Source organism: Procambarus clarkii, chromosome 5 (genome assembly GCF_040958095.1).
Source record: "Procambarus clarkii isolate CNS0578487 chromosome 5, FALCON_Pclarkii_2.0, whole genome shotgun sequence".
Taxonomy (NCBI): Eukaryota; Metazoa; Arthropoda; class Malacostraca; order Decapoda; family Cambaridae; genus Procambarus; species Procambarus clarkii.
Window position 1 is genome coordinate 46,989,298 of NC_091154.1, and position 20,048 is coordinate 47,009,345.

The 20,048-nt window shown below is 44.4% G+C and overlaps 1 protein-coding gene across 5 annotated transcripts in view; it reads right to left on the minus strand.

The window, feature by feature from the left end:
- LOC123763645 (zinc finger protein 84) overlaps window positions 1-12,760 on the minus strand; it is a 135,274-nt gene extending 122,514 nt beyond the window's left edge. For 4 of the 5 annotated variants that reach the window (XM_045750906.2, XM_069302142.1, XM_069302145.1 and 1 more), the window contains exon 1: window positions 12,532-12,760. The gene's annotated coding sequence lies outside the window, so the exon portion shown is untranslated. Of the gene's footprint in view, window positions 1-12,525 lie in introns of all 5 variants that reach the window. The other variant, XM_069302149.1, reaches the window with a different exon arrangement.
- Window positions 12,761-20,048: the final 7,288 nt, after the last annotated feature.

Genomic DNA, 20,048 nt, shown 5'->3' on the forward strand with positions numbered 1-20,048 from the left:
AAGACCACATACAAAAAGACCAAAACGAGAAGAAAAGAGACAACCCAGGCCAACGACCAGGACGGCCCCGGAACTCAAGAGCAGGCCGGAGGTGAAACAACGCCCAGGACAGCAAGCGAAACGGAGCAGAAGGAACCGCAACAATGAACGCAAGCAGGAGCGGCTCCGCCAGCACTACCCAATAAGAGGTAACAGGACACAGTCCCAGACGACGGTCCCGGAACTTTGTCTTCCCTTCGGGAAGACAAGCCAACCCTATCAGAGACCGAAGGGTCCTTCGGTCTCGCAGTAGGGTTCCTTCGCAGTAATAGGAAAACCACACACCGCCCCCGAGACGAAACACGCAGGTGAGAAACCAATAACGAACCAGAGCCAACACAAACAACGAGAAACTAGCACCACAAACGAAAGCGTAAAACACGAATCGAAAAACAGGAACCCCGCAACCAAAAGAAGCAACATAACCAGCTCCAGCAGGGAAGAGTGACGCATGTGTCCCTGAGGCATCCAAGAGGAGAACTACGCAGGACGTGAACCGCAGGAAAGCAAACACACCCGTACCAGAAAAGGAACAAGGAAAAACCAGAGCCAGGACTGGAACCCAGCTACCAGTACCAAGAAAAGGAACCAGTAAGGCAGGAGCGGCGGACCGAAAGTCCACAACCCCCACAGACAGCGCAACACCGAAGCCTGCAGTAAGTCACAAATAAAATTGTAGGAACTCAGTACCAAAACGGAACACCGGAGAAGTCCAAAGCAGGGAACTGAACATGGACAGAGGCCCACCCGAGCACCCAACATCAGGATAGTCAAGAAGCACTGACCCAGATACACAAACAAGGGTAGCATAGGAGAAGGAAAACGGAAACAGGTAAGGAAAACCCCAAAGACGGACCAAGGAGCAGCTGGGAAGTAATGCACACGACCAACCACAAAACGTATAGAGGAGGACGTACATACCCGAGGGACCTCATGGACAGCAGGGTGCAGCCAGGCACCAAAGATAGGCAAGAAATGAGTGTCCAGATAAGGAAAAGACCCAGGTGCCGACAACGAAACCAAAAGCACTGAAATGCGGGGCAGAGCCCCACAGGACAACAAAGAACAAGAGACATGGACAAAGGAGTCACTGAAGACACACGCAAGGTGACCAAACAACACACCAAACACCCCTGTTAGGAGCCACCGACGCAACCCCGCCAAGCGAGGAAAAGTAAACAAGGATGGAGCAGTAACCAAGGGTAGAGTAGCAAGTAGATTATCCCAATAATATACACACCCCAAACGCATTAGCCTAATGAGAGAATCAAAGCTCTTTGTAGTACGAAGTATGGAACTCAAACCTTTCCCGACTTCCAGGTAATATTCCTGCCAACCTTTGGAGAACAGTGAGATGTTGCCCGAGCATATAAGCAGCAGAGTAGCGAATAACAACTAGTCCACTTGCAAGTGTGGTCTAGAACAGACACTTGCCAGATACTGTACCGACTCTCAGTGTGCTCAACGCATCCCATTGCATGCCAAAGTATTTCCTGAATACTTCGGTATACTCGACCAAATATATTTAGTCTCTTAGTGTTTGTGTTTATTGTCACTATTCTTTATGTAACAATAGAACTGGTACTGTGGCACATGCCACCCTTGTGACACATTTTGGACACGAAACAATGGGTATAAAATGGATAAGTGTAGATTTAGGAGACTTGAGGAAATACTGGTACGGTAACAGGTTCATTGATTTGTGGAACCAATTACCGCGTAACGTGGTGGTGGGGTCCCACGATTGGTACAAGTATGGGTTGGACATTTATATGAGTGGGAATGGGTGGTAAGAAATAAGAGTTGCTACACATTGGCCAAGAGGCCCTCTGCAGTTCCACTGTTCTTATGTACGTATGTCCGTACGCACAAGGGGACACAGGAGGAAGCCAAGTACCCAAAGGAGCCACAGACACGAAAAAGAACATGATCAATGTCAGAGGGGAAAGGAAGCGGAAAGCACTAGGAAGCTATGTGGTGGAGGCAGACTCCACCCACAGGAGCAAATGAAGAGAAGACAGAGCCCAGGAGGCTCTGGAAACTGCACAACCGTCGACCGACAGAGAGAGAGGCGGGGCCCAAGAGCCAGAGCTCAACTCCGCAAGCACAACTAGGCAAGCACCCCCACCAAAAGTCGGGAACCAGCACCTGGCCAACAGAGGCGCCAGACATAACATGCACACCTGCAGAGCAGACATGACCGTGCCACAACACAGGCGAGCCAAGTAACATACCAGGAGCATCGCTAGTGGTGCGCTCGAACGCCATGCATACTAGAGACAGCAGGCATTGTACCGTTACCTGAATAAAACTCGGAAGTCTAAGGAGAAAAATGTCCAGAGGCGCGCGCCCAAAGAAGACAAGGAGCAGTACAGAGAGGAAGGAGGCGGCGCCACTCCGAGCCATCCCACAACCGGAAGCAGAGGAAGAATGAAACGACGCCCACCCACCCGACATAAAATCCAGAACACTCTCAGCATCCAGAGGGCTACGACTGGAAGGAGAAAACGAGCAAATAGCCGTAGAAAACCGCGAGAAACGATGCGAACACACGAGCACACCGCGCATAAACAAAACCCACACCTCGGCCCCAGCGCACAAGGCACGAAACGCACCACCCGTCCACCATGCGGCATGGCACGTACACCAGGCGGACACACACATCGTACACACATATAACGTACAGACATCGTATACAACATCGTACAAACACCAGGAAGGCGTACGTAACGAAGACGAAGAACTCCGAAATTGGAAGTAGAGATGACGCGAAAACAAAACAAGGCAAAAACGAAGCGAAAGAAGACAGAGGACGGAAGGTAACCAACGAGGCCGACAAAAGACCAGAGGGAAACCACATCGGAAATCAACAGACGTTCCAATAATATTGGAAGGTATGAAGAGACGCGCAAATCAACGAGAACCACGACAAGCAAGCACATACGCACAGAGGTACATATGGACAAAAATAAACCCCTGAACAAGGGACACGCAGGGATCCCGATACGAAGGTTACAGTATCACGACGGAAGTTTGAAAAGGGTAAGGAAAAGGAGGCGAAACACACCCCCAGGAACGACGGAACCGACGAACCAGAAGGAACACGGAACCGAACCCAGAGAGGGGGTATACCTGAAACCAAAAGGAACACAGAGGGGGAAGGAACAACCCCACTCTGAGGAACTGCCAGCCCCTCACCAAGGGTACAAAGACCCAAGAGGGGCAAAATGAGGCTGAGGCCCCCCGCAGGCAACCCCTCCCCAACCCCGGAAACCTCGACAGCAAGACTTGGGGCCGAGCCCAACCCCCAAAGCCCCAGCTTGACAAGGAAAAGCCGGGGCAGCCATACAAACACTAAGGAAGGGAGCCCACTGGTCAGACCCATACGGCACAGCTGGAGAAACCGACTCAAATGCCTCCGCCGCCACCCCGGAAGAGGAATTCTCCCGAGACCGCCCGAGTCTCAACCCAACCAGACCCCGCCCCAACCCCGAAACTCGCCTACGGGTCGGAGCCGGAAGCAAGGGAGGAAGTGTGCAGAACAGAAGGGGAAGGACGAGGAGCGGAAGGAGCCAGAGCCGAAGATACCCCCACCCCCAAGTCCGGACCCTAACAACCAAAACGGGGCAGCCTCAGGGCATCCGGGGCTGCAAACAACCAAGAGCGTTGCAGCAACCTACACCCAGCAAGCAACGCCGCATAAAATAGGTACCTGGGTGTTAGTCAGCTGTCACGGGCTGCTTCCTGGGGGTGGAGGCCTGGTCGAGGACCGGGCTGCGGGGACAATAAAGCCCCGAAATCATCTCAAGATAACCTCAAGATAGACCCCAAATGACACTTTGCACAATATTAGAGCTCAATCTACTTTAATTCTTAAATAACAGGTCCATATTCAATGGGCTCTCATCCCGTTAATGCGTAAATACCACAAAAATGACCAACTTTGACCCTTTGTTAAATCACTTCTATTGCCTGTAGGAGTGTGACGTTTGACATACCAGGACAACTATTGGTGTAGAATAACATAGTGTAATCGAAAAAGCAGTATGGGTGGCCATTCTAAATTTTTCCAATCAGTTTGGATATTAATTTGCTAGCAGTCATGATCAGTGCACAAAGAAGATGAAGAATCATAATTTGATTTTTTCGATATCGCACCAAGGTATGTCATTTTCAGAGTCCTGTGGCTGAACTAGGAATTCAGATCCAATCTAAATAAAAGTTACTCTTGTACAGAAAAAATCTGCTCAATCCAATGGTGTCACTCAAAACCAAATTGGGAATGATGCACGCTGAGATATTTTGCTTTGAAAGTTGGCTAGTTTTGCAAAAAAAATTTTTTGGCCAACTTTCAAGTGGACCACCTCTGGACATATGGATACAACAGAGTTGCTATTGCATCATTGCATATATTGTGCTTGTTATACATCATTGCAAAAGATCATGGCGTTTAGACCTTTTGGTGATGAGTAAGTTGTCTCCAAAATGGGGTCCAAATTTCTTACAACAAAATTTGGCAGTGATTTTAGCATGGATTGGAAGCTGAATGGCTATCTTGAGGTTATCTTGAGATGATTTTGGGGCTTTATAATGTCCCCGTGGCCCGGTCCTCGACCAGGCCTCCACCCTTAGAAAGCAGCCCGTGACAGCTGACTAACACCCAGGTACCTATTTTACTGCTAGGTAACAGAGGCATAGGGTGAAAGAAACTGCCCATTGTTTCTCGCTGGCGCCTGGGATCGAACCCCAGACCACAGGATCACAAGTCCAGCGTGCTGTCCGCTCGGCCGACCGGCTACCCAAACTACTTTTTTAATTACACTGCTGCATTCCGCACCAAAAGTTGTCCTGGTATGCCAAATTTCACACCTCGCTGGGCACTAGACATGATTAGTAAAGGGTCAAAGTTGGCTCTTTTTACGATATGTACGCATTAACGGGATGAGAGCCCATTAAACATGGACCTATTATTTAAGAACCAAAGCAGACTGAGCTCTAATATTCTGCACAATTTCATTTGGGGGTCTAGGGCTACTTTATTACAAAATTTCATTAAATTTAGAAAGGGTCGAGTGGGAAGCCTTTGGTGAATTCACATAGAATGACCCTTCATTATTACACTATATACACATGTTATATATACATTTCTGCACGTTTTGTTCACCATAACAAACCACTAAGTTGGTATTGTGAGTCAAAAAGCAATGAAGAGTGGCCGTCACTCACCAGCCAGCCAGCCACTTGCCACGACTCCTTCCCTCACCTCCTCACTCGCCAACATACTCCTCCCACTTTACTGTTTTTGCTTTTATTCACTATACACAGACGTTACATATAAGTATCTACATGTTATCTATTTGTTCACCATAACTGTACATCTAAGCTTGTATGGTGAGTTAAATCAATAAGATGTAGCTAAACACACAGTCAGCTGGTGGCGGCCGCCCTCAAGACCAGACGCTCTAATATTTCTCCTCCAACAATACTGTTTGTGGTGTTATTACGCTATATCACACATTATATATAAGTATCTACATGTTTTATTCACCATACCTGTACAAATAAGCTGGTATGGTGCCCAAAGACCATAGTGGCCACCAGTAAACAACATGATAAGTCGTGCAGACGACGTTCCTCCCTCACCAAAATGGCGGCTCCCAACCTACTCCTATTGCTGTTATTACATTCTATACACACGTTACATATAAGTATCTACATTTGTGTTCGCCATAGCAAACCACTAATCAAGTATGGTGAGTGCAGTCAGTAAAAGTTGACCACACACAGTCAGAAGACGACGCCACCACCCTCCCTCCCACAGTCTTACGCCTCCCTCCATGGAGCACAGCACTAAATATCACCACAATCCTGCTATTATCAGAATCCTGGTCAGTTTTATCACTGTCAAGGGTCTTCTGTAATATTAAGATCGTTAAATAATAGCATGTACATATATATTTTGACATTTTGAGGCGATGCTGTGGTCACAAGCTGAAAAGCAGTGCTGTGAGCTCATGCTGCGTGCATCAGCCTTGGTGGCTCACTCACTACTGAGGCTCTCACACCCAGGAATGTTGGCCACGATTTTTTTTCTAGGTGACATCTGCCAACTATCGGTCGTGGCTGCACTATAGCTGCCCCTATCCCACGCGGGACGTTTAAATTATAGCGCTAGACACAAAAACAGCTTTCAATGTATTGCGGGGTACCGGTTTTGTTACTGAAATCATCTATATATGTATTTCGCGGTCAAAGGGTTAAATGAAACCCAGTTGCTCTGTTTGGTAACCTTGAGTGGTATTTTTGTATTATTTGGAGAGGTAATTTTCATTTCAAACTTATGTTTGGTGACTCATTCTAATTTTTGGTGACTACTAATTATTATTTTTTTTTTTTTTTTTTTTTTTTTTTTTTTTTTTTTTTTTTTTTTTTTTTTTTTTTTTTTTTTTTTTTAAAAAGGTAAAGGCACCTTAACCCTTGTATGGCGCCTGGCTGTTTAGCATGTGTTAGGACATGCTAAATAGCACATTAGCACAGGCGCATACCAAAAAAAACAAGTCTGGCAAAAACCAGGCGCTGACTCAGCGTGCGTCCCAGACGGTCTGTTGCTCAACAGCTGTCAGGCCGGAGTTGCCACAAAGAGATAATTACCAAATTATTTTTATGTCTCTGATTGATTTTTCTTAGTTTTTTTGCTGTAATATTATTCAATAGTGTGTAGTGCGATATATTTATATAATAAAATGAGTGAATCATTGCTGTACTCAAAAATATGGTGTGCATATTGTTGATTCAATTATGTTCATCAAACAGTGAACAAATACTTTGTCAGTTATTACACTATATACACAGGTTATATATAAGTATCTGCATGTTTTGTTCACCATAACGAACCACTAAGTTGCTATTATGAGTCAAAAAGTAACGAGGAGTGACCGCCACACACCAGCCAGCCACCCACTCCCACAACACCTCACTCGCCCACATTCTCCTCCCACAATATTGTTTTTGCTTTTATTCACTATATACAAACGCTATATACAAGTATCTACATTCGTGTTCACCATAACGAACCACTAAGTTGGTATGCTGAGTGGCAGTGGCAATGGCACCCAGTGGCAGTGGCAATGGCAGCCAGTGGCAGTGGCAATGGCAGCCAGTGGCAGTGGCAATGGCAGCTAGTGGCAGCCCGCCAATGGCTGCCACTCCCTCCCTCCCTCATCTCACCTGACTTGCCACCATTCTCCTCCCACCATACTGTTTTTGCTTTTATATACAGATGTTATATATAAGTATTTATATATTTTGTTCACCATAACTGTACATCTAAGCTTGTATGGTGAGTAAAGGCAAGAGACGTAGCTACTCACACAGTCAGCTGGTAGCGGCCGCCCTCAAGGCCAGACACACTAATATTTCTCCTCCAACAATATTGTTTGTGGTGTTATTACGCTATACACACACATTATATATAAGTATCTACCTGTTTTATTCACCATACTTGTATAAGTAAACTCGTATGGTGCCCAAAGACCATAGTGGTCACCAGTAAACATGATAAATCGTGTAGACGACGCCACCTCCCTCACCAAAATGGCAGCTCCCAACCTACTACTATTGCTGTTATTACACTCTATACACACGTTATATATGAGTATCTACATTTATGTTCACCATAGCGAACCACTAAGCTGGTATGGTGAGTGCAGTTAATACAGGGTGGCCACACACAGTCAGAAGACAACGCCACCACCCTCCTTCCCACAGCATTACTCCTCCCTCCATGGAGCACAGCGCTAAATATTACCACAATCCTGCTATTATCAGAACCCTGGTCAGTTTTATCACAGTCAGGGATCTTCTGTAATATTATCATTGCTACATAATAGCATGAACAAGTATATTAGGGCATTTTTAGGCGATGCTGTGGTCACAAGCTGAACTGTAGTGCTGTGAGCTCATGCTGCGTGCGTCAGGCTTGGTAGCTCACTCAATACTGAGGCCCCTAACACCTGGGAATTTGGCCCACGATTTAAAAAAAAAAAATGGCGTCTGTTTACAAGAGCCCTGATGAAGGTGTGGTGAACCCCATGTATCCGCGGGCCGTTTAAATCTTGCATAGTACTCCAAAGCATCATATGATGCGATGCGCAATTTACTGCAAGTCTGTCAGAGCATCATATGATGCGATGCGCAACTTAAGGGTTAAGCCTCTAGCTGGCACATTAAGTTGCTTGTTTCTGTTTTACTTGGATGGACTATGAGTATTTATGACTTGTATGGTCGCTTCAGTAAGATTTTGTCCCATGTGTTTGTGTGAGAGAGTGTCTCTCAAGATTCTCCCACAGCTGACTGGAATGGCTCATTGCTGTGCACAGTGCACCGATCTTGTGCACAAGGTCCTATTTCTGTTAACCCTGAATAGTGACCTGGCATGTTGGGTATCTCCAGAATGCCCACTTAACCAGGAACACTTTCATAATATGGAGGCTGCCGTATGTCCAGGCAGGAAGTAGATACAGGGAATTAAACATACTTGCCACCAAAGGGTCAGGGAGTACATCGGTGGTGGAGCGTGGGACAGAGGGGAGACGCTAGCAGCGTCTGACCTCTGGGGTCAACCGGCGCGATGGACAATAACAGCTATGACATGTTCGTGACGTGTTCATGACGTCACTCCTGCTACTGCTCATCGAACGAGCTAATATGATTGGTTCCCGCTCATTTGCTGCAATGCCATTGGTCAAATTGTAATCCCCTTGTGTGTGCCACAAGACGCCCTGAGTTTCAGGCAAACACCATTCTTGTGAGGGATCTCTAGCAAAGTGGACGTGTTCTGTTCAGTCTACCGGCCAATAGACTGAACACCGTCTATTCCTCACCGTCAAGTTAACTCAGCGTCTGAAGATTATACGACACACTCGCCCAGAATCACGGGTTGTGAATATATTATTCAGAAGCCTAAAGTGACAAATCTCCAGAGCAAAACAGACTGGTATCAGGTAACCCCTGGTGACAAAGATCGTTGTGAGTGACTTAGAGTGAACTAAGGCCTAAGTAACCTGTGTGTGACTTTACCACAAGTGTACCTGCATGGTACCACAGCCGCCACTCGTCCCGAGCGTGTACCCCAGTACCCTAGTACCTCTGTACCTCTGTGCCTCGAGCGCCCGCCGCCACCCTCACTACTACGTGACGTCACCACCTTATTCGCTGCCAGTGCCAGTGTGTGTGCGTGTGTCTGTGTGTTAAGCATACAGCCCGCCCTACTGCAAGTACCCTCCGTGTCTACGAGCGAAACCAGCTGTCAGGCCACCTACGAGTGCTTGTATAAATGTGCCTGAGTGAGTGAGTAAGGAAAGGTACCCATCTGTAAGTACAAAGATCTTGTCATTGTTTTATTGTGTCTGTGTTGATCTGAGGGATCAACCACAGTTCTCACCTTCTCATACCTGTCACAGGTTATAGGTGAATCGACGGTGAATGCATGTTTATCTGTGTGGTATCACTGCATTTCACTAGTCTGTGAATGTGAGCTTCACATACACCACACATTTAGTTATTGTGTGAGATTATTATTGTGCATGTTATTGCCTGTCCCATTGACAGTGTAGTTGTTGATTTATTGCATATCATCATTACCGAGTATCCGGTTGGAACTCTTGTGATCCCTTTGCATACCGGCAGTTAGGTTGCCGTGTTAATGATTGGCTGTCAACTGTGTTAAGTTAGGTGGTTCTCCACGAGTGGATACGAGTCGTTTAGCCAGACGTCAAGAGTCTCGCTAATATAACCATAGCTTTGCTGACGCCAATCTAAAGTAAATCAAGCACCCTGTGTATTAGTGGTTAAGTTAGTAAATAAACTACTGTTAAGCTTTATGCGGTGTTTCCGTTGAACCACTTCTGAATACTGCAAATATTACACAAGCCTTCAGCTCTAAGTGTCTTCAACACCGAGTTGCCTATAAGTCACAAACTATAAATGTGATGAGGACCCTAGGAGTCCCTTAAAGTGTTAAATCATTGAGGAGATTCCAACGATCAACGTGGAGCAGGACCAGGTGAGACTAGTCTGAGAAGAGACCCTCAAGGACTCTAACTCGACCTTGCTCCCAGGCCCTGTACGGTTGCTCTCGTATTTTCTATTCTGCAAATTCCGACAGCTTCGTGAAGCGTCTGCCACATGTACATTGGCGACGTACGCATTGCAGTCGTGAAAGCAAAAAAGAAACACCCCACAGTTTGTTCAACAACAACTTCATTCAACTCTGTTGAACCTTAGTTGAAATCTTAATGGGTTTGTAACTCGGCACTGTGTTAGATAATGTTCCAGTAGTCTGTCGGGCATTTCTCCACAGTGCTGACGTTTCCTCTCATCTTCCAGAACCTGTAAGCCTATTTCCCATGCACATGGGTATCCAAACCTGATGTGATGTACGTGTACTTCTGTTGTTCTACTGCTCTCTTTCATCAGACTAAGTGGTTTGTTGATGCTTGAATTCTTGTACTAACCCCCAGATCCTGATGTTGCAACTGCTGTACTACCTAGTTGTGCTTACGGGGGTTGAGCTTTGTCTCTTTGGTCCCGCCTCTCAACCGTCAATCAACTGGTGTACAGATTCCTGAGCCTACTGGGCTCTATCATACCTACATTTGAAACTGTGTATGGAGTCAGCCTCCACCACATCACTTCCTAGCGCATTCCATTTATTAATTACTCTGACACTGAAAAAATTCTTCCTAACGTCTCTGTGGCTCATCTGGGTACAAAGTGTTGTGTTCAATGTACATCTTCTGCATTGCTCTGTTTCTAATTACTTTCTTAATCTGTGATAGACTCTGTGGTATGTAAATGTCTATATTTCTTCAGTTAGTTGCAAGTTTGCAGCTTCGTCTGCAATGTCATTTCCCATTATTCCCACATGACTCGGCACCCAGTTGATAAGTACCCGACGGCCTTGACGTTTGAGTGTTTGCATTAATGATAAGACATTTGTGCTCAGACGGATGTTGTCATGTATGTGTTCTTGTTGCAAGGTTTCAATGGCGGTTCTCGAATCTGTATGTATGATAACATGTTGTCGGTGTTCAGCAAGAGCATGTTCCAAAGCCTTTTGAATGGCTAGCATCTCTGTTTGTAAAGCTGAACACCCGTTTGAGTCTCCAACTATTTACAGAGTTTCCTGCTTTAACTGCAGCTCCGGTTTCTTGTCCCTGCTGGCTAACTGATCCATTTGTGAAGTATGTAAAGATATTGGAAACTACTGACAGTCAAGCTCTGATATTAATATACAATGCAGCATAGTGTGATTGGCATGCACTGTTTGTACTTACAATTGATTTAGAGATAATGCACTTATTTTGGTATTTTTTATAAGTCTCTGAATACCTATTATTACTCATACTGTGCCTATCTAGGCATGTATCAGTATCATCCTACAGTTTAATGACTTAACATCTTACTAAAAACAAATCATAATGTTCAATGAATTATAACCCCTAAAATTTACTGTACAAGACAAATTGTGATGATTTTTGTAATAATCATGAATGAACAGATTCATAGAAAAATTATTATGACATTTATTCTATACAAGTACAAGAAGCCCATTTCAAGGTCTGCAAATTTCAGTGTAAGGTAGAACACAAGAAATGCTTTTTCATTAAAATGGTGACTTGTAACACAATCACCAGACTGGAAACAGGTCTGTATTTCTGATGCCTGTTAACCTATTAGTTAATAGGTAAGAATATTATAAGGAGGTATAATTGAAAGTACGGAGATTGCATAATAATATAAAGTATGGTGCCAGTAGTACACTTGAGCTCGTTCTCGACTCACAATCAGGAATTCTGGGTTCGAATCCTGGGATGAGGAAAAAATGGTTGAGGGCATTTTCTATAACTTAATGCCCCTGTTTACCTAGCAGTCATAGAGGTGCATCGAAGGGAGGGTCAATAATTCTATCTTGGGAGAGCTGAACCTTAATATATGCCTAATATGTATATACAGTATACTGACTGCCTGTCCCCCGACACAATGGAATTATTAAATTATTATAAAGCCATTGCAACACAAAGCAGGTACCCAAGGTGAAGGAAACTTTTAAAATCCCACCAGACCACAGCTCTAAATTTTGGCTTCGATTGTAAACTTATGACAAAAATATACATATATAATTCACAATTCACTGTGTCAGGGGACAGTTAGCCAGAGTGTATTCATACATGTTAGACTTTTATCGAGGTCACCCCCTCCCCTCCCCTCCTCCTAAGGCCAAATTACTGACCCCGCCCAGGATGCAACCCCACAACAAGCTGACTAATTCCTGAGTACCAACTCACTGCTAGGTGAACAAAGTCCTTAGGTGAGAGGAAATGTGCCCAACCATTTCTGTCCCGCCTGAGATTCGAACCCGGAATTCTAGCTTGTGTTTCGAGAACAAACCCGACTGTATTACTGGAACCCGACGGTAGTCCATACACTCACTAAACTCTTCTTCAGTTTGCACGAAGGTTCCTCCTCCCGATGACTACCACGAGTGGTGATGGTGACATCTGCGGCACTCACAGTTACGCAGCAATGTTCATAACTTGCCAGAGAGTGGAAGGTAACGATGGCCCGCACTCGCTGCAGAGCTTCCCGAGCGCCGACTGTTGTTGTCTGACAATGTTGATGTTGTTGTGGAGCCGTCGTGCAGGGCCTCTCCTGTTGTTGTACCCCGGCCCCCTTGTCTCCCTCCCGGACCCCTTGTCTCCCTCCCAGCCCCCTTGTCTCCCTCCTAGCCCCTTGTCTCCCTCCCGGCCCCCTTGTCTCCCTCCCGGACCCCTTGTCTCCCTCCCAGCCCCCTTGTCTCCCTCCCAGCCCCCTTGTCTCCTTCCGGCCCCCTTGTCTCCCTCCCGGCCCCGCTGTCTCCCTCCCGGCCCCCTTGTCTCCCTCCTATCCCCTTGTCTCCCTCCCGGCCCCCTTGTCTCCCTCCCGGCCCCCTTGTCTCCCTCCCAGCCCCCTTGTCTCCCTCCTAGCCCCTTGTCTCCCTCCCGGCCCCCTTGTCTCCCTCCTAGCCCCTTGTCTCCCTCCCGGCCCCCTTGTCTCCCTCCCGGCCCCCTTGTCTCCCTCCCGGCCCCCTTGTCTCCCTCCCAGCCCCCTTGTCTCCTTCCGGCCCCCTTGTCTCCCTCCCGGCCCCGCTGTCTCCCTCCCGGCCCCCTTGTCTCCCTCCTATCCCCTTGTCTCCCTCCCGGCCCCCTTGTCTCCCTCCCGGCCCCCTTGTCTCCCTCCCAGCCCCCTTGTCTCCCTCCTAGCCCCTTGTCTCCCTCCCGGCCCCCTTGTCTCCCTCCTGGCCCCCTTGTCTCCCTCCCGGCCCCCTTGTCTCCCTCCCGGCCCCCTTGTCTCCCTCCCGGCTCCTTTGTCTCCCTCCCGGCCCCCTTGTCTCCCTCCCTGCCCCCTTGTCTCCCACCCTGCCCCCTTGTCTCCCTCCCGACCCCCTTGTCTCCCTCCCGACCCCCTAGTCTCCCTCCCGGCCCCCTTGTTTCCCTCCCGGCCCCTTTATTTATGTATTTATTTATTTATTTATATATATACAAGAAGGTACATTGGGTTTGTGAGAATACATTGGATAGTACAGTATTTACATTCTTGTAAAGCCACTAGTACGCGCAGCGTTTCGGGCAGGTCCTTAATCTAACAGATAATTTTAAGTAGGTAATTTCTATCAGAATTGATAAATGACAAAGATACATTGCAAGAGAAAAATGAGATGAGAGAGCTTAGTAAGTATATTAAAGCACATTGTTATATTAAAGCTCTGATTGATTACATTGACAGCTTGATTAGTAATTTAAACAAGATTAATATGGTCACTGCTTGCTTGATGCAAGCGGGGATGTTTCTGGCGGGGGAGAAGGAAACAATTGCGCAGCGCGTCCCGCGGCGTTGCGCGGGCAGTTTGGGGCCCTATAAATACGGGCGCACAATGGGGCTCTGCCCTCACTCCGCCTGCCCTCGCCGCTGCCCTCGCCGCTGCCCTCGGCCGCTGGCCTGCGGTGGGGGTGCAGCGCCGGTCCCCAAGTGTCCCGCTGTCCGCAGCTAATACTTTGCCCAGTCTAGGTGCTAGTAAGCCCTACTTGTAGTCACCCCCTTCTCCTTATTCATTAGGTCTTTCCACCCTCTTGGTCGGGTACATTATGTGTTATGTGGTCTCTCACTTATTAGTTACTCTTTGTGTCCTGCCTGTTATATCCTAGTGTTATATAATTACTCACATTTGCATTCGGCCTTAATTCTAGTACCAGTTAAGCTTTACGTTTCTGCAGAATTAGTTTCCATGTCACTATAGGCTAAGGTCTCATAATTACTACGGGTGTACCTTTTAAGTTAAATCTAGTCCTCGGACTTGGAATTGTTACTGTTAATTCTTACTTTATATATTTACATGTTCTGCAGAATTTAATCTTCAATAAACTTTAACGCCCCATGCTGCCTGTATCTTTCTCCCCCTGGACAGAAAAGACACCATACAGCAGATTGACAGCACATATAAGACAGCAATGATCACAATGGTAAAGATGTTCAGATTGGGTACATAAAGATTGGGAGATTGGGTAGCAAAAGATACAGATAAACAAGATTTATAAACACCATACAGCAGAATGGCAGCACATATAAGAAGACAGCAATGATCACAATGGTAAAGATGTTCAAATTGGGAACATAAAGGTTGGGAGATTGGGTAGCAAAAGATACAGTGCAATGTTAAGGCAAAAAGTGAAAAACTATGAAGATGAAATTAGGTACTTTTTAGAATTGATTTTGAATGATGTAAAAGTTGGACAGCTTTTCAATTCAGTAGGGAGAGAGTTCCATAAACTGGGTCCCTTTATTTGCATAGAGTGTTTACACAGATTAAGTTTAACTCTGGGGATATCAAAGAGATATTTATTTCTGGTGTGGTGATAATGGGTCCTATTACATCTGTCCAGGAAGAGTTTCAGAGCAGGATTTGCATTTAAGAACAGGGTTTTGTAAATGTAGTTGACACAAGAGAATTTATGGAGTGAGATTATGTTTAGGGAGTTAAACAAGGGGGCTGTGTGTTGTCTGAGAGCAGAATTTGATATTATTCTGATAGCAGATTTTTGCTGGGTGATGATGGACTTGAGGTGGTTTGCAGTGGTGGTTTGCCCCATGCACAGATACCATAGTTGAGATAGGGATAGATTAGTGCATAATATAGAGAGATGAGAACAGAGTTAGGTACATAATATCTGATTTTGGAGAGTATACTAACTGTTTTAGAGACTTTCTTAGTTATGTGTTGTATGTGGGTACTGAAATTGAGTTTCTTGTCTAGGAATAGGCCAAGAAACTTTCCATCATTTTTATTGCTAATGCTTACATTGTCTATCTGAAGCTGAATTGCATTTGTAGATTTGCTTCCAAATAGGATGTAGTAGGTCTTTTCTATGTTAAGTGTTAGTTTGTTGGTTGACATCCATAAGTGGACTTTTTTTAGTTCATTATTAACAACATCATTTAGTGTATGTGGGTTGGGGTTGGAGTAGATGAGGGTAGTATCATCAGCAAACAAAATAGGTTTCAGAATGTTAGAGACATTAGGCAGATCATTGATGTATATAAGAAATAGAAGAGGTCCCAAGATGCTGCCCTGTGGCACTCCAACAGTTATTGGTAGAATGGGAGAGGTTATATTATTGATAGCTACACATTGGTGTCTATCACTAAGATAGGATTGGATATAGTCCAGTGCATGGCCTCGGATTCCATAATGATGGAGTTTACATAAGAGGTAATCGTGATTAACAGTATCAAAGGCCTTTCTCAGGTCAATGAAGAGTCCAATTGGAAACTCATTTTTGTCAAGGGCTGAGTAAATTATATCAAGGAGACTAATAATTGCATCGTTGGTACTCTTTTGAGAGCGGAAGCCAAACTGACAGGGGCTAAGAATGTCGAATTTTACGAGATAGGAGTAGAGCTGTTTGTAGATAATTTTTTCAAATATTTTTGATAGTATGGGTAGGTTCGATATTGGTCTATAGTTGTTTATGTCTGCCGGATTACCTCCTTTATGAACTGGCGTTACTCTTGCTTTTTTAAGGATATCAGGGAAGGTATGACACTCAAGGGATTTGTTGAACAGCAGAGCTATAGGTGGCGCAAGGGCATGGGAGGCGCTCTTGTATACAATGGATGGGATTTCACTGATGTTCCCAGCTTTGGTTTTTAGTGAGTGTATGATGGACACAACATCTGTCGGGCTGATTGGTGAAAGGAGAAGAGAGTTTGGATAGCTGCCTGAGAGATATGTGTTGATGTGTGTCTGAGTCTGTGGGATTTTACTTGCAAGGTTAACACCAATCGATGAAAAGAAGCTATTAAATTCATTCGCCATTTCTAAGTCAGATGACGGTGTAAGGCCATCCTTAGAGAGTGTTATCTGGTTGTGGGAGTGTTGTTTAGTTCCTAGGATATTAGAGATGGTATTCCATGTGCTTTTCATGTTGCCATTTGCTTCTTTGAATCTAGTCTCATAATATGAAAGTTTTGCTTTTCTTATGATACTGGTAAGCACTGATGAGTACCTTTTAACTACTTCCTTTGAAACTAGGCCACTCCTAAATTTCATTTCATATTCATGTTTTTTGTTGATTGATTTAATTATGCCACTTATGAGCCACGGGTTATTTTTTCTTTTATCAGTTACTTGTTTGGTAAGGAGGGGACAGTGGGTGTTGTAGAGGCTTAGAGTTTTGGAAAGAAAGAGGTTGAAGAGTTTATATTCTGTGAATTATTAAATTCAGATTCCCAGTTAATATTGTGAAGTGCATTAGAGAGATTGCCTAAAGGTGATTCACTATGTAGCCTGAAATGGCCACTGCCTTTTGAACGAAAGGCGGTGGAGTTTCTGATGGGGAAGGAAGAGACAATTGAGTCTGTCCTGTCCTGTCTGTGGGTGCAGAGTCTGTCCTGTCTGTCCTGTCTGTCCTGCCCTGTCTGTCCTGCCTGCCCTGTCTGTCCTGCCTGCCCTGTCTGTCCTGCCTGTCCTGTCTGTCCTGCCTGTCCTGTCTGTGGATGCAGTTTATAGAATTCCTAACACTTATGTGTCCGAATTCAACTCAAACCTTAGAAATCTAATACTTGATAACAGACTGAACAAAAACCACCTAATTATTGCAGGGGACTTTAATATTGACCTCTGCGAGCCAGAACACCCTACTGCTGTTAGCTTCCTCAACTGTATGAATTCCTGCTTCCTCATACCCTTAATCACTAGACCTACTAGAATCACTGATAGCACTGCCACGACTCTAGATCACATCTGGACAAACATAACCTCTCCGCTTACTTCAGGTATAATCACCGATAGCACTACAGACCATTACCCCACATTTCTCTTAACTAACATTAGCAAACCACCTCTTGAGTCAAGAGAGATACGTTTTAGACTACACAATGAAACTGCTATAGACAATTTTATAACTGCTACTGATAATGTCAACTGGGAGTCCGAGTTAGGTAACATAGAGGACATCAACCTAGCAGTTCAATCTTTTCTTCAAAAAACTCTTAGCCTTTATAATACCCACTGTCCTATGCTTACAAAACAAGTCACAACCAAAAGACTTAACAATCCCTGGCTTACAAAGGGAATACTTAAATCTATTAATAAAAAACATGACCTTGAGAAGAAGTATAGGTTAGGAATTGTCTCCAAAGAATTCTCAAAGAATTACTCATTATTGCTATCTAAGATAATTAGACGAGCCAAAACTAAATACTACGAAGATAAATTTACTCAAATAAAGAGCAACATTAAACAAACTTGGAGAACAATTTCACAAATATTGGGATCAAAGAAGTCTATAATTAACAAACCAACACTCCTGTCTAATAACGATGGTCAGCTTTCAGCCTCGGATTCTGCTATTGAGTTCAATAGGTTCTTCTCTTCCATTGGTTCATCCCTTGCTAATGATATTCCATCTTCCAGTACTGACATTAAGGACTATCTTACAGGTAACTATCCACAGTCTCTGTACCTAAAGCCTATTAATTCCACTGACGTCAATGAGATAATCCTTTCCCTTAAAACCAAGTCTGGTGCCCTTGAGGAGATACCAACTTTAATCTACAAAAAAGCCTCCAGATCTTTAGCCCCTGCTATTGCTTTGCTCTTCAACAAGTCACTTGAACTCCAAACCTTTCCAGATATTCTAAAAAAAGCGAAACTAACGCCTGTCCACAAATGTGGTGATCTCACAGATGTTAACAACTACAGACCTATATCAATCCTGCCAAACTTGTCAAAAATTTTTGAAAAACTAATCTATAAGCAGCTTTACTCATATCTAGCCAAACTCAATATACTTAGCCCTTGCCAATATGGCTTCAGGCCCAAAAAAAGCACTAACGATGCACTTATTAGTATGCTTAACTCGATTCATACAGCTCTTGATCAAAATGAGTTCCCTGTTGGGTTATTTGTGGACCTGCGTAAAGCTTTCGATACTGTCAACCACCAAAACCTTCTTCTTAAATTACATCATTATGGTGTCAGAGGACACTCCCTACAATACCTCAAATCCTACCTTACTGACAGGCTCCAATGTGTTTCTGTGAATAATACAATTTCTCCCACACTACCCATCAACATTGGTGTTCCCCAGGGCAGCATACTTGGCCCTCTCCTCTTTCTCATCTACATTAATGACCTTCCAAATGCCTCCCAACACCTCAAACCAATTCTATTTGCTGATGACACAACCTTCATTTACTCCAGTCCTGATCCCCTTGCTCTAAATGCCACAGTAAATACTAAGCTTAATAAAGTCCATCTGTGGCTAACTGCCAACAAACTCACCCTTAACATTGACAAAACTTTCTATATTCTGTTTGGCAATAAATCCTCTAATCAAATAAATCTCAAAATAAACAATACCCAAATTGGTAACAAATTAGATGGCAAATTCCTTGGCATTCTCATTGACCACAAGCTGAATTTCCAGGGACACATTCTAAACATATCAAAAAAAGTTTCAAAAACTGTGGGCATTCTTTCTAAGATCAGATATTATGTACCCCGCCCTGCCCTGGTGACTCTCTATTACTCCCTTATCTATCCATATCTCAACTATGGTATTTGTGCTTGGGGCTCTACTACCCAAAATCACTTACGTCCTCTAATTACTCAACACAAAGCTGCTATTAGGACAATATCCAATTCTGGCCCCAGACATCACTCGGTACCCCTACTCAAATCTCTGAATATGTTAGACATTAAGTCACTGCACATTCTCTCATGTGTATTATACATATATAAAACGCTAAACTATAATGCCAATCCTGATCTCAAAAGCTTCATAGAAGGTTGTAACAGAACCCATGAGCACCACACCAGAAATAAATACAGTTTTGATATTCCTAGAGTACGACTAAATCAAACCAGAAATGCTCTACAAATCAAGGGGCCCAGAATGTGGAATGACCTTCCCAACCATGTTAAAGACTGTACCTCTCTCAACCAGTTTAAGTTAAAAACGAAGCTATACCTGATAAATTCCATGTAACCTACCTTACCCCCCTGTTGTCAACCCATGTATATTTTTTGTTTTTTTGTTTTTCAAATCAACGCTGTTTGAATGTAATTTTTTGTAATAATTTGTAATTGTATTTGTGCTGCTTTTTCAACAATGTTCCCCCCTCTTTTACCTCTATTTTTTTTATATGTACTCATCACATCTTTTCTTTTTACCCATTAGTTTTAAGCTGTAGTCATTAATGTTTTTCCTGCCCGAAACGCTTTGCGTAATAGTGGCTTTAGGCATTGTATGTACTAGCTCTATCTATAAAGCCAACAAACTTTGTAAATCTCTTTATGTATGTACCTTACCTAAATAAAGATTATTATTATTATTATTATTATAATTCGCATCGCGTTCCGCAAGGCGCGGTGCGGCCAGCCTGGGTGGCATAAAAAGCGCGGGAAGTCA